This window comes from Pogona vitticeps, chromosome 2 (assembly GCF_051106095.1).
Source record: "Pogona vitticeps strain Pit_001003342236 chromosome 2, PviZW2.1, whole genome shotgun sequence".
In the NCBI taxonomy this organism is placed as follows: Eukaryota; Metazoa; Chordata; class Lepidosauria; order Squamata; family Agamidae; genus Pogona; species Pogona vitticeps.
Genome location: NC_135784.1, coordinates 273,072,498 through 273,086,706, shown reverse-complemented (window position 1 = coordinate 273,086,706; position 14,209 = coordinate 273,072,498). Strand labels below are relative to the sequence as shown.

The 14,209-nt window shown below is 41.8% G+C and overlaps 1 protein-coding gene across 3 annotated transcripts in view; it reads right to left on the bottom strand.

Moving 5' to 3' along the window:
• HAPLN1 (hyaluronan and proteoglycan link protein 1) overlaps positions 1–14,209 on the bottom strand; it is an 83,496-nt gene that overhangs the window by 24,055 nt on the left and 45,232 nt on the right. The window lies entirely within an intron of this gene.

Sequence of the window (14,209 nt, the reverse complement as noted above, 5' to 3'; positions counted from 1 at the left end):
TGACCCCGTTTTCCAGCCAAAAAGACCTCCAATATTCTTGCCCTACTTTTAGATGGAAGTATTAGAAGGAAGGGAAAACAGTGCCTTGTCAACAAGAATCTCGGAACACACCAGACTGATAACACTATCCAGAGTTGCCAGGTCTCAGGGAGTCACCTGTAGTATCAGGGAGCTGTTGTGGTTTCTCAGGCCTCCAGATGGATCAACCTCAGGACAAGTGGTGCTGGAGATGAAGTTTGATTTTCATGTGTGAGAGATTCTTCACATTCATCTCCAATCATTTCCAGCTCACGCAAAGACTCACTGTCTCAGTCCAAAGACTTCTAAATGTCTGAGTATCTATATGTCATGAGTACCTTCATGATGCTGCAAAAATATCTGTATGTGCCCTGTCCTTGTGACCACCTTGTGCATGTTTCCATAATAATTTGACCTAAAAGCAGTTCTGTCCAGATGAGCTTTCTATGCTCTGCCCTATAACATCCTAAGGGCCCACCTCAACACAAGAATGCTTACCTGGTTAAGCTATCCTATCCATCCTACCTTGTCTGACTATGCTTATCCCCTGATAGGAGAGTGTGTACAATGCTGCAGCCTTGAATTGGGTCAATGACAATTAATCCATGGCTCTAGGAATGGTAGCTCTGCCAGTGAATACACTCATCAAAACTGCAAATTGCCCAGCCTCTTTGAAAGAAATCAGAGTGCTCAAAGGGGTAGTGTAAACACACACAATTTTATAGTGCAGGTAGGAATCATAATGCTGTATATATATAAATTAGTTAAATCAAAGTATACTGATTTGTTTTTATTCACTGTTTCCTGTAATTTCAAACTGGGATTCCTGGTTTAAGTTTAACTTCCAAAGTGCTAAATTACAGTTCACATGGGGCAGATGTTATGATGTTATATCTATACAAAGCCTACAGTCACCCTTTTCAGCTTCAGATCTTGTCCATTTGGTTTCTAGGTCCAAAAAAATCATACCTGAATAAACCAGTTTCATACTTCTTATTCTGTGATGGCACACAGTAAATACATGGATGCCTCACATTCTAATGCTGTCAGTTAAAGATATCTAGAGTGTTGCATGTCAACCCACAGGTTCATTACTGAAATATTTCATCAAGTAAGGAAATTTAGTATTGAACAAAAATTTAACATTTAAAAATTTCATGCAGCAATACTAAAGATACATGCTATGGATAGGTCCTTCTTGATTAAACTTTCTGAGAATACTGTAAGGCACTGAAAGAAAGCTTAGCTACATTAATATCTGCAAACCCTTCACTGAATTAAATTAAGAAAAACTAAATGGCAAAGTTCACAATGCAATTCTCATCCTTTTCTTTTGACTGGAAACAAACAAATCAAAGGGACAGAAAGGAGAACCTGATTTACATGGTGCCAGATATGAAATTAAAAAATGAAGCAGAAACACTGCTAATATGACTTACACCGATACTAGTTGTTCTTTTAAAAAATGATACAAAGAATAGGAGAGGTATGAATTCCCAGGTTGGACTCCTTTGATAATTTATGTTCTATATTTGAGAAAACTTTCTGTCTACAGGCCAGTGGTACTGCATATGTTAACATGATCTAGAACATAAGAATCTGAAGTGGGCCACTGGATGGCTTTCAAATCCTCCCACAAGTCTCCACTTTTCCTTCGAAACTAGCATTCTAACCCTCCATCTCAGATCTGGCATTGCAATTAGAAGCTCTGACTAAAATAATTATCCTACACCCACTGTGAGAACTCTACCCTCTGCATATTTAGTCAAAAGAAAAGTTCATTTTCCTATGTTTCATGGGGCTTACTTCCCCAGATAAGCAATCATATGATTGCAGCTTTACTCACTGAAATCATAAGCCAATTAAGGAACACTTTCAGTTGCATTTTAATCCAGGCTGGAAATTGTGCATGTAATACAGAACCAAGGTGGGAGGGAAATATAACCAGATGGTTGCAGGCAAGCAAGACCTACAGCGTGTTCCTGAAGCCACTTGTATGTCTGCAGTGGCTTGAAGAATCAATGGCAAAACCTGAATAAGACCTGAATAAGTATGCTGCATTGTTTCATTGCAAGGCAAGATGAACATTTATTCATCTCTTTGGGGGCATTTTATATGAAATAAATGAAATAGAAAAAATTCATTAGCTACAGGATATGTTTTAGGGTAAGCTGAATAGGTGTGTTAAACTAGATGGACCATACAAGTCACCCACAGTTATTCTAGGATGGGATAGGGTGTGGTACTCAATCCTCCATCTTGGACAAGAAGACCTGGTCACCAAAAAGCTTCAAGAATCTAGCTAGTTTTCATACCTCTTTTGGCAAATGTGGGTGATTCTGTAAGGAGGCTCAGCTCTATGCTTTCTGTATTGTTTTGTTTTATTTTGTAATCAAGAATCTTTTGGTATTAGCTGCATATTCAGCAGGGGGATTTTGTTTACATTTGGCTTGGACATTTGGCTCTGTTCATTTCTGTCATAAGACAGACAGAAAATGAGGTGCCAAAATTCTTTGCCTCTGTCCTTAAACACATTGCAAAATAATAATAATTTTCTCTACATTATTGTTGTACAGATTAGTGCCAGATGGGGCTTCTAATAAACTTTCTCTTATTAACTGACAATAGAGAAGTCAAAAGGAAGAGAGCAGAGTTTAACTACAGATTAACTACAGCTACAGATAAGATGTAAAGAAAGTGTAGCTTTTGATATTTTAGGAGGAAGTGAAGATGCAAACCAAGTTACATCGTACACTGCCACAGATATATCACAATTTTTGCACATGTATCACATTTTAGTTTAAGGGAAATAGTGTATATATGATCCTCTATTTTCTGAACAGTTAGAGGTTCATGCCTTCAAGAAGAAGACATGTTATTTTACCTGGAAACCTAATCTCAAATCCCACAAACATGAATTCAATGGTGACTGAAACAAACAGCCTCTTTTCAGAGAATCATAGAGTTAAAAGGGAGCTGAATAAGCCATCTAGTTAATACTCCAGAATATCTACAACTGAAAATTTGCCACTCTGTCCATTATCTGCTTCCACAAATACATGTGTTTACTGTTAATGATATCCACATCTGCTTTCTGGAACAGAAGACTTCTCTGCTGGCTTTTCTGTTGAGCTGAAGAATTTTATCATGCATTATCATCTGTTGCTCTGCAGGGTAAACATACTCAGTTCCTTCAATCAGTCTTCACCTGACTTGCTTTCTTTACCACATATGCTCTCTGTTACCCTCCTCTAAAGCTTTGGTTTATTGAGTGAATTCCAAGCTTGAACTAGTGGCATTAAACATAGATTCAGAGATTTATCTCTGTTTTAAATGAGATGACCTTCCAAAGAGCTTCATGGTGGCACCAGAGAACAATGGCTGGTTAAAAGCTGGCCCTGTCCCAGTGGTACCGTAAGTTCCAGACCTCTGGCAGACGACATACCCTCCACATATTTTGGAGGGCTGCCATACAGGTGGAAGAAACCTGAAATAAAAATGAAAAACATCCATGTAGAAGACACAATGCTTAGCAAAGCAGCTGCTGAGCCAAGTTAAATGGTGGCAGCTGTTCTGATCCACCAGCCATGTGTGTTTGCAACCAGTTTGTTCATTTTTAACAGAAAAAAAAGAGCGATGCTGCCTGATAAGGCTATTTTGGTAGGAAAAGGATCACAGTAGAGAAGTGGTGAAAAAACCCAGTAACCATGTGTGATGATTTGTGTTTTTATGTGTATTAGAATGGGATATGTAGTCCTAAGATTGTCCCAATAGCATCCATTTTGATTTAAAGTCTGTTCTGTAGTAGGAAAGTTTTACATGCTGTTTCAGAGAAGTTTCGCTCTCTGGTTATCTCGTTGCTAAGGTGAGTAGAGAGCAGAGACTTTCGTAGTCAAAATAATTCTGCTACAAAGAATGATAATAACTGAAGCTCCATGAGAAAGTTAGAGGGGACAACAAGACCCAGGAGGCATTCTGGGAAGAAGAAGAGTGAGGAGAAGAAGAAAGATGGAGTTTGCCTGAGAAAGGGGCAGACACGTGCTTTTCCCTAAATGGACTATTTTTCCTACCATGGACTGGTTTTCATCTAGCATCAGCCTTTGAAGACCCAAGACACATGAGATGGACTATGTTATCCTTTATATTAGTTAGCATAGTTTCATTTCTTTATTTTTTCAGCTGGAGTGGGGGGAGTGGAGTGTTCCGTTGGTCTTGAATGAAAATGTACCTACTAAACTATTTTACTATCAACTGAAATCTTTTCTAAAGCAAATCTTTTCAATAAAGCAGTAATGTTTGAAACTGTAGGTGTTAGTTCTTGCACAGACGGGCTGAATGTCTAATTGGCCACGTGTGTTTGTTACCCTAAGTTATAGAGCCAGATTGTTCTGAGTATGTGTCTGTGTGTGTTGCTTTCTTACTAAGGAGATTGGCTTCTGAGGAAGAAAATTTAGACAGAACCCGGCTGAGTTCCAAGTGGCTCTGCTCAGCAGTTAGAGGTTTGTCTGGTTTTCGTACTCGTCCCAATTTCCGGCACCCCCATAAATCTTCTTGGAGATACGGGGCTGCTTACACCATGTTCCAACAGGGATTGGCAGCTGTGCATGTGTGGGATCCTGTAGCACACCTTGCCAAAACCATTTACATTTCCCAGGTCTCAGAATCTCAAGGAATTCCTAAACTTCTCAGAGTCTGCAGGGCAAGTAGTGCTGGAGGAAGAGACTGCTTGTTTTTCTTCTTGGTGAGGTGCATTTAAAGCCTGGTCACCTTTGTACCCATCCCAAATGACACTGGTGCTCACTGGCTCAGTACAAATGTGTGTTGCAATTGTGCAAATTTTGTGCACCAAATAGCTTTGAGCAGGGCAGGGAGCTGGAGTACTATCACTATTCAAATAATTTCTTATTGCACAAATCATGAGAGCACAGGAACAGAACTAGCAACAAATCTCCCTCTGGGCAGATGGTGAGGCTCTCATAAGCCCAATCAGCAACATATAATTTTCCACATAGCATATGAATGTAAGTAAATCTATGCACAATTTAAGCCCAGGTACGATTTCCTTCCAGCCCTGCCAGTCTTCAAAACAGATTTTATACTATCCTGGCTGTGATAAATGGTTAGCTCACATTTGTTCTTGTTCTCACAATGCCCCTTCCACTCTCTTTTTTGCTCTTGCCTCATTGTCTGTTTTCTGCCTCATGTGGGAATGTTTACAATTGAACTGGACGCCAAACATACATCATAATTTACTGCACATGAGATGTACTGTAACTGTAAACCCTAGACTCTTAAAGCCAATGAATGTTTTGAATGTTTTACTTGTGAACTCTGTATTTTATTTTATTCCATATGCCTGAAGAAGTGATCCACAAAATCTCACATTAAAATATAATAGTTAGTCTTTAAGGTGCCATAAAGTTTTCGTATTTTCTTATTTTTAATTTTTGTTCTTTGGGTTTTGCCTGATGTGGTTAGCTGACTTTATCTAGATTCTGGTTCATTTAACTCTTGCCTGTTTCCACAGTCAGCCACCTTAGCCTTGCCTCTGTGGCACCACAATGGCCTGCTTTCTGTTTTTCAAGTGTTGCCATTGAAATCTTAAAGAAAGAGAAAATACTGAAGGGGTCATCCACTGTTAAACTCATGGTCAGTGACAAATGCATCTTTTGTTGTTGTTGTGTAAGTCAAAAGGGCATATAACTACAGATGCATTTCTGATGTATTTTTATATGGCTGTACAGATAATAATTTGCAGCAAAGACAAGGTATAGCTGAGGGGAAAATGAAATGTATGCTAAATCTCAAAGTGATGAGGTAAGTTGCTTCCTAGGGTGGCCAGCTGTCCAAAAAAGGACAGACCTTCTGCACCTCTAATAGTTCTGGTGGGGGGGGGGGAGAGAGATAATTTGTATGGCAAGCAACATTTGCTAAAATTCCTCTTCTCTTCCTATTAAAGGTGCAGGATTCTTGTTCTCTGAAGGACGTCTAGTGCTTTGAGGCTTTGTTTTACCACAGTCAACTGGAACTGGGTTTCAAAAGTAGCTTCCATACTTTAACTGTGGCAGATTTCACATTTATACCATCGTTACCAGTTTCTCAACAATGCTGTTCCCACCACTAAGGCCTGTATAAAACTGACTCACAAAGAAGCCCCCTTTACTCTCACGTAAGTCCCATAAGGTCCTCTGAAACTTTAATTAAATATTATTAGTTGGCAGTTTTTCCTCTTCATGGATTGCTGCCTTGTCGTGGCGAAGGGGCTTGAGTAACTCAGAGAAACTATGGGCTATGCCGTGCAGGGACACCCAAGATGGACAGGACATAGTGGAGAGTTCCGACTAAACGCAATCCACCTGGAGTAGGAAATGGCAAGCCACTCCAGTATCTTTGCCAAGAACGCCCCATGATCAGAAACAAAAGGCTAAAAGATATGACGCTGGAAGATGGGCCCCTCAGGTCGGAAGGCGTCCAACATGCTACTGAGGAAGAGCGGAGGACAAGTACAAGTAGCTCCAGAGCTAATGAAGTGGTTGGGCCAAAGCCGAAAGGACGCTCAGCTGTGGACGTGCCTGGAAGTGAAAGGAAAATCCAATGCTGCAAAGAAAAATACTGCATAGGAACCTGGAATGTAAGATCTATGAACATTGGGAAGCTGGAGGTGGTCAAACAGGAGATGGCAAGAATAAACATCGACATCCTGGGCATCAGTGAACTAAAATGGACAGGAATGGGCGAATTCAGCTCAGATGATTATCATATCTACTATTGTGGGCAAGAATCCCGTAGAAGGAATGGAGTAGCCCTCATAGTCAACAAAAGAGTGGGAAAAGCTGTAATGGGATACAATCTCAAAAATGATAGAATGATGTCAATACGAATCCAAGGCAGACCATTCAACATCACAATAATCCAAGTTTATGCACCAACCAGCATTGCTGAGGAGACTGAAATTGAACAATTCTATGAAGATTTACAACACCTTCTAGAACTGACACCAAATAAAGATGTTCTTCTCATTCTAGGGGACTGGAATGCTAAAGTAGGGAGCCAAGAGATAAAAGGAACAACAGGGAAGTTTGGCCTTGGAGTTCAGAACGAAGCAGGACAAAGGCTAATAGAGTTTTGTCAAGAGAATAAGCTGGTCATCACAAACACTCTTTTCCAACAACACAAGAGGCGACTCTATACATGGAAATCACCGGATGGGCAATATCGAAATCAGATTGATTATATTCTCTGCAGCCAAAGATGGAGAAGCTCTATACAGTCAGCAAAAACAAGACCTGGAGCTGACTGCGGCTCTGATCATCAGCTTCTCATAGCAAAATTCAAGCTTAGACTGAAGAGATTAGGAAAAACCACTGGGCCACTCAGGTATAATCTAAACCAAATCCCTTATGAATACACAGTGGAAGTAAAGAACAGATTTAAGGAACTAGATTTGGTGGACAGAGCGCCTGAAGAACTTTGGATAGCGGCTCGTAACATTGTCCAGGAGGCAGCAACGAAAACCATCCCAAAGAAAAGGAAATGCAAGAAAGCAAAGTGGCTGTCCAACCAGGCCTTAGAAATAGCAGAGAGGAGAAGGGAAGCAAAATGCAAGGGAGATAGGGAAAGTTACAGAAACTTGAATTCAGACTTCCAAAGAATAGCAAGGAGAGACAAGAGGGCCTTCTTAAATGAACAATGCAAAGAAATAGAGGAAGATAACAGAAAAGGAAAGACCAGAGATCTGTTCAGGAAAATTGGAGATATTAGAGGAACATTTTGCGCAAAGATGAACATGATAAAAGACAAAAATGGGAGGGACCTAACAGAAGCAGAAGACGTCAAGAAGAGGTGGCAAGAATACACAGAGGAATTATATCAGAAAGATTTGGATATCCCGGACAACCCAGACAATGTAGTTGCTGACCTTGAGCCAGACATCCTGGAGAGCGAAGTCAAGTGGGCCTTAGAAAGCCTGGCTAACAACAAGGCCAGTGGAGGTGATGGCATTCCAGTTGAACTATTTAAAATCTTGAAAGATGATGCTGTTAAGGTGCTACATTCAATATGCCAGCAAGTTTGGAAAACTCAACAGTGGCCAGAGGATTGGAAAAGATCAGTCTACATCCCAATCCCAAAGAAAGGCAGTGCCAAAGAATGCTCCAACTACCGTACAATTGCACTCATTTCGCACGCTAGCAAGGTTATGCTCAAAATCCTGCAAGGTAGGCTTCAGCAGTATGTGGACCGAGAACTCCCAGAAGTACAAGCGGGATTCCGAAGAGGCAGAGGAACTCGAGACCAAATTGCTAACTTGCGCTGGATTATGGAGAAAGCCAGAGAGTTCCAGAAAAATATCTACTTCTGCTTCATTGACTATGCGAAAGCCTTTGACTGTGTGGACCACAGCAAACTATGGCAAGTTCTTAAAGAAATGGGAGTGCCTGACCACTTTATCTGTCTCCTGAGAAACCTATATGTGGGACAGGAAGCAACAGTTAGAACTGGTCATGGAACAACTGAGTGGTTCAAAATTGGGAAAGGAGTACGGCAAGGCTGTATATTGTCCCCCAGCTTATTTAACTTATATGCAGAATACATCATGCGGAAGGCTGGACTGGAAGAAACCCAAGCCGGAATTAAGATTGCCGGAAGAAATATCAACAACCTCCGATATGCAGATGATACCACTCTGATGGCAGAAAGTGAGGAGGAATTAAAGAACCTTGTAATGAGAGTGAAAGAGGAGAGTGCAAAAAACGGTCTGAAACTCAACATCAAAAAAACTAAGATCATGGCCACTGGTCCCATCACCTCCTGGGAAATAGAAGGGGAAGATATGGAGGCAGTGTCAAATTTTATCTTCTTGGGCTCCATGATCACTGCAGATGGAGACAGCAGCCCTGAAATTAAAAGACGCCTTCTTCTTGGGAGGAAAGCGATGACAAATCTTGACCGCATCTTGAAAAGCAGAGACATCACCTTGCCAACAAAAGTCCGAATAGTCAAAGCTATGGTTTTTCCTGTCGTGATGTATGGAAGTGAGAGCTGGACCATAAAGAAAGCAGACCGCCGAAGAATTGATGCCTTTGAATTGTGGTGCTGGAGGAGGCTCTTGAGAATCCCCTGGACTGCAAGGAGAACAAACCTATCCATTTTGAAGGAAATCAACCCTGAGTGCTCACTTGAAGGACAGATCCTGAAGCTGAGGCTCCAGTACTTTGGCCATCTCATGAGAAGAAAAGAGTCCTTGGAAAAAACCTTGATGTTAGGAAGGTGTGATGGCAAGAGGAGAAGGGGACGACCGAGGATGAGATGGCTGGACAGTGTCTGCGAAGCAACCAACATGAACCTGACACAACTCCGGGAGGCAGTAGAAGACAGGAGGGCCTGGCGTGCTCTGGTCCATGGGGTCACGAAGAGTCGGACACGACTAAACGACTAAACACAGTTGGCAGTTTTTATTGATACTGTTCTCTGCTGAACAATTATTGGTGAATAGAGATGGGTGTATTTGTATACAAGTACGAATACCCCCACACAGCTGGAGTTAACAATGATCCAGCCCCTGGGGCCGGACTGTCCACTCACGCCATCTGCTGCTGGCCTCAGCCCCACTCTTCCTTCCAATCATTCCAGAGTGCTGGGTCGGGTAGCCACTCGTCAGCCTTGCAGGGAGACTGGTCTTCTCTCCTTCTGCCAGGAGCGGCTAGCTGACCTGGCGCTCCGGAATGATTGGAAGGAAGAGCGGAGCTGCTGGCGGTGGAGGACACATGAGTGGACTCCAGCTTAACTTGTTGACTCCAGTTGTGCAGGGGTATTTGTATACGAATACGAATACCCTAATCTCTATTGGTGAATAGTCACTACGGATAAATTATACCATACAGTATATAGCCTCTCAGTTGGCCTCAAATCTTTCATTTAGCCTCATTTTGTGCCAGAAGATGCTATCTGTTTTAAATGAGACAGAAAAAGAAAACAATGAGAACAAACCACCAAAACTATTTTGATTAAATGATAATCATAAACATTATAAGGGGGGATTTAACTAGTGATTCATCAGGAAATGCCCTGCCAGCGTTAACATTCAAGAAGAGAGAAAGAAAAGGAAAGAAAAAGAAGAAACTGGTAGTACAGCCAAGCAGAATCTTTTGAAAGGCATAATGTATTTTAAAAGCGCCAGTAGTGACATCTGATCAAATTTAGTAACTGTGGTGATTAATTTGGCTGCCACATTCTGCACCTGCTGCAATTTCTAAGTCAGCTTTCAAAGGAAACCCCATGCAGAGAGCACTGCAATAGTTAATTCTTGAAATAAACAGAGTGCAGACCAAAGGTGGTCAAGGATCCCTCACTGAGGTAGGGGCAATCAGACACAGTTGATTGAAGGCTGACTTCGTCATGGCCATTATTTGATGTTCCAAAAAGAAGACCTGGTCTAAGTTCACCCCCAAGTTATGTGTGCTGTCCCTAAGAGGAAATATAAAATCATCCACCCTAGGGAGATGACACTTCAACCTGTACAGAGTACTCCCAACCAGCAAGACCTCAGTTTTGTCCAGGTTCAGTTTCAACCTGTTCATTCTGGTCCAATCTCAATATCAAGGCCAGGCAGCACTCCAGCACCCAGACAGCATCCACTGCAGAGGAAGTGAAGGAAATATAGAGTTGTGTGTCATCAGCATACTGGTGACAGCACACACTAAAACTCCGGATGATTTGTCCCAAAGGCTTTTCATAGAAATGAAAGAACACGGGGGAAATAGATGACCCCTGAGAAGCCCCACGCTTGAGGGTCTATGGAGGCAATAATCCCTTCCCCAAGCTGAACCACAATGCTGACACAGTCCAGATCACGTTGGATAGCTTCTATTTTTGATCTAAAGTGAGCTGCAAACTGATAACAAGTTCCAATACTGAGGCCAATTTAATTGTCCAGGAGCAGAGAGGCTGCTGATCACCTGAAAGAGATCCACTTGTTGGTTTACAGATTCACTGATAATTTTGATATCCTTGATATCTTCGTAGCTTGACATACCTCTGTAAACCAGAGAGAGGGATGAGCTTTAAAGTAGAAATTCTGTTTGGCAGCAATTGAGTCTAGTGCGCAGGTCACTGCCGTGTGCTACTTACTGATTAACCTGAACTTCAACAGGCTTGCCAACCAGGTCAATTGGATAGTCCCCAAGACCTCTCAAAACCTACCAGGCTCAACAAGCCTTCAAGAGCAGATATGTCCTGCATCTTTAAATTTCAGCATATGATGATCCGACTATGACAAGGCAATGGACCTCATGTCCATCACCTTCAGATCATAATCGCCCCAAATACTATTGAAATACTGTGTCCAAAGCATGTGTGGCTCTATGAGTGGGCCCAATCACATGTTAGGATAGGTCTCTGGACATCATGGATTCCATGAACTCCAGGGCTGCTCTGGAGAGCCCCGTCTCAGCATGGATGTTAAAGTCCCACACTAATAATAAAAGCAAAAAGCCTACTGCTTATATACCGCCCCATAGCGCTTCAAGCATTCTCTGGGCGGTTTACAAGTTAATTATGCAGGCTACACATTGCCCCCCCCCCCCCCCAGCGAGCTGGGTACTCATTTTACTGACTTCGGAAGGATAGAAGGCTGAGTCAACCTTGAGCTGGCTACCTGGGACTGAACCCGAGGTTGTGAGCACAGTTTTGGCTGCAGTACAGCAGTTTAACCACTGTGCCACAAGGGTCTTCAGTTGGGGGACATCAACAGCACAGCCAAGATGAACACCATCAGCCCTGGCAGAGCTAATGCTGAGTCTTAGGGAGACCAGTACATCAGTCCCAACCCAAACCTATCGTTATGTCCCACTATCAGATAAATACACTCTAGGCCTGGATTCAACAGTAAGGACATCCTGCTAATACTGATGGGATTCCCGGATACCATGGCAACTCCTCCACTCCATCCAGTCTGCCATAGTCTTGGATGGCATACCCAAGTGGACACATCTGGGAGACAGCATCCTCTCCTTCTGCACCCACCTATATATAGATAGAAACAACCCCATCATAGGACTCCAACTGTTCTCTTAGGCAAGTTGAGAGTTCATACAATGGTATAGTTAACCCAGAGTTCACAGGAACATCATCTGCTGTATGCCTTCAGGCTTCCCTGCTGCTTCTAAATTTAGATGCAGTCTCCACTGTAGCTGGGAAAGAAATGGATTCTCCCAGTATGTTGTTAAAAGCTATGGTTGTTGTAATGCAAAATATTTGAGGGTTATTGAACGGACAATTAAGAACCATTAACTTTATAAAAGACTTCCTCTTCATTTGGTAACATGTACCAATCCAGCTGCCTGCATTTTTTGGATTGTATTGGAAAAGGTCCCTATCAACAATTTTAAAATGAGCACCTGCACTTCTAAATTTACCACTACTCCACTGGTGCCATGTAGAAGAATAATAAGGGTCAGGGATAGGTTCTATACACTTTGACTGGCAGCTTTGCTGAGTATTTTATATAGAGGATGTGAGTACACTCTGTTCAGTAATATAACAAAGGCCTTACATTGTACTGCATCTTGATTGCAGCCTTCTCTGCTTGGCTAACGTGGGAACGTTACTGGCAATGAGCAACATGAGTAGTGCTGGCAGCACAGGTTTGAAGGATGCTGCTGGTATTGTTGTATTAGCATTTTTTTCCCTTCCATGGTGCACTCTGTAGACTTTGCTAGACAATCATAAGATTAGGACTACTATATGCAGGTGTTAATGCTGACATAATGGTCATGTCATTCTTGGGCCACTGGACTTGCCTATCCTTACCACTAGATGCTCTCTCTAAAGTTGAATTTAACTGTTTGAAATGCATGAGTTATTATCACTCGGCTGTGACATCCACTAGCTTGTAAAACCATAGCCACTAACTCCTGTGAAAATTTGTGTCTCTAGAATTTTGGGGGGAAAAAACTATCTCCAAGCATATGCTGAAAGCAAAGTAATGCAAATTATTGAGATAAAAGAGACACAAACAGGGGGAAAAACATATGGCATGACCTCCTGCAAAGTAATTCCACTACCTGGTTGCTTCTACTGGTGATAATTCCTCCTCTTCTGGAGACTGCCTTGTCTTGTGCATAACCTTTCTAACATCAGCATAGAATCATCTCCTCTCATTATGGTTCTATTGCACTCAATATCTGAAATAAGAACCACTTCCTTGAGGTTCTCAGCTATAGATATGGGGATAAAGTTGCTTTTTTGGACTACAACTCTCAGAATATCCCAAACAGCATGGGTGACTGAACATGCTGGCTAGGTTAGGTTCCTGGACAGCCCACTGAGCATCCGTCTGCCAAGTCAGGGATTAGGAGTCCAATTCCCCACTGTGGCTCCCAGGAGAAGAGCCAGCCTATGTAGCCTTGGTCAAGCTATACAGTTCCAGAGCATCCCCACAAGAAGAGAATGCTAAATTACTTCTGAGTAATTTATACTTAGAAAACCCTGAGAGTTGTGAGTTGGAATCAGCTAGATAGTACATGGTTGTTGTTGCTAATTATTGCTTGTGGAGACTTCTAAAAAAGCTGCCTCTTTGGGATTTCTGAGAGAGATGATCAATCGTATTCTTTTCTAGAAACCCTCTGCAGAGTAGAAAGGCACAAACCCATAGCTATTTAAAAAATTCACGCTCCTTGGTGCTCAATTACTAAGTGAAGTTTCAGCAGTAGTTTACTACTGCTGTTTTTCCAGGCCACTTAGAAGTGATAATGTAGATTAAAATGCAACCAAGTCTGTCATGTTTGACAAAAAAAAAGTTATGGACAGAGAACTTTTAAAAGGTAACATCACTCTGTTCATCTTCTGATTCAACAGAACATGAGATCATTGTTACTTTTGCCTTGACTATCAGTGAAAGGGAAGCAGGGTGTTTATTTTCCTCTAAAATGCCAATGTAATAAAATGAGATAAAGATATTTTCCTACTACAGTTAGCATAGAATTGAAGTGCTGTCTGAAAAGACGCATGCTTGTGTTAAAGATCACAAAAGGATATTGTCAGGGGCATAAGTAATACATTTCACTGACAAATTTTTTAAAAAGCTGGGGGCAGTTGAAAAGGGTTTCAGTCATCAAGTGGTCCCCGCTCAAGAGGCAAATAAATGTTGGTACGAAAGACTAAAGTTATGGTCCGAAAGGACTGTTATCAAATA